Below are 259 nucleotides of genomic sequence, written 5' to 3' on the forward strand. Positions count from 1 at the left end.
GCCAGGGGGAGGAGGGAGCTGTACCTGGGTGGCTGCATCCTGCAGGTGTGGAGCCTTGGCTGACTCAGGGACCTGGAGTCAGCAGGTAGATAAGAAATGGGAGGTGACGTGGTCTCATATGAAGACCTCATGCAACCGCACACAGCCTTTCTAGAGAACAACTTGCCTAGAGAAAGGAAAAGCCTGAAAAGCCTTGCTGATAGGAACCGGCAGTTAGCGTAATGGCTATGTTTCTGGACTCCCACGTAGTCGGACCCAG

This window comes from Tupaia chinensis, unplaced genomic scaffold, assembly GCF_000334495.1.
Source record: "Tupaia chinensis unplaced genomic scaffold, TupChi_1.0 Scaffold000093_1, whole genome shotgun sequence".
NCBI classification, from domain to species: Eukaryota; Metazoa; Chordata; class Mammalia; order Scandentia; family Tupaiidae; genus Tupaia; species Tupaia belangeri.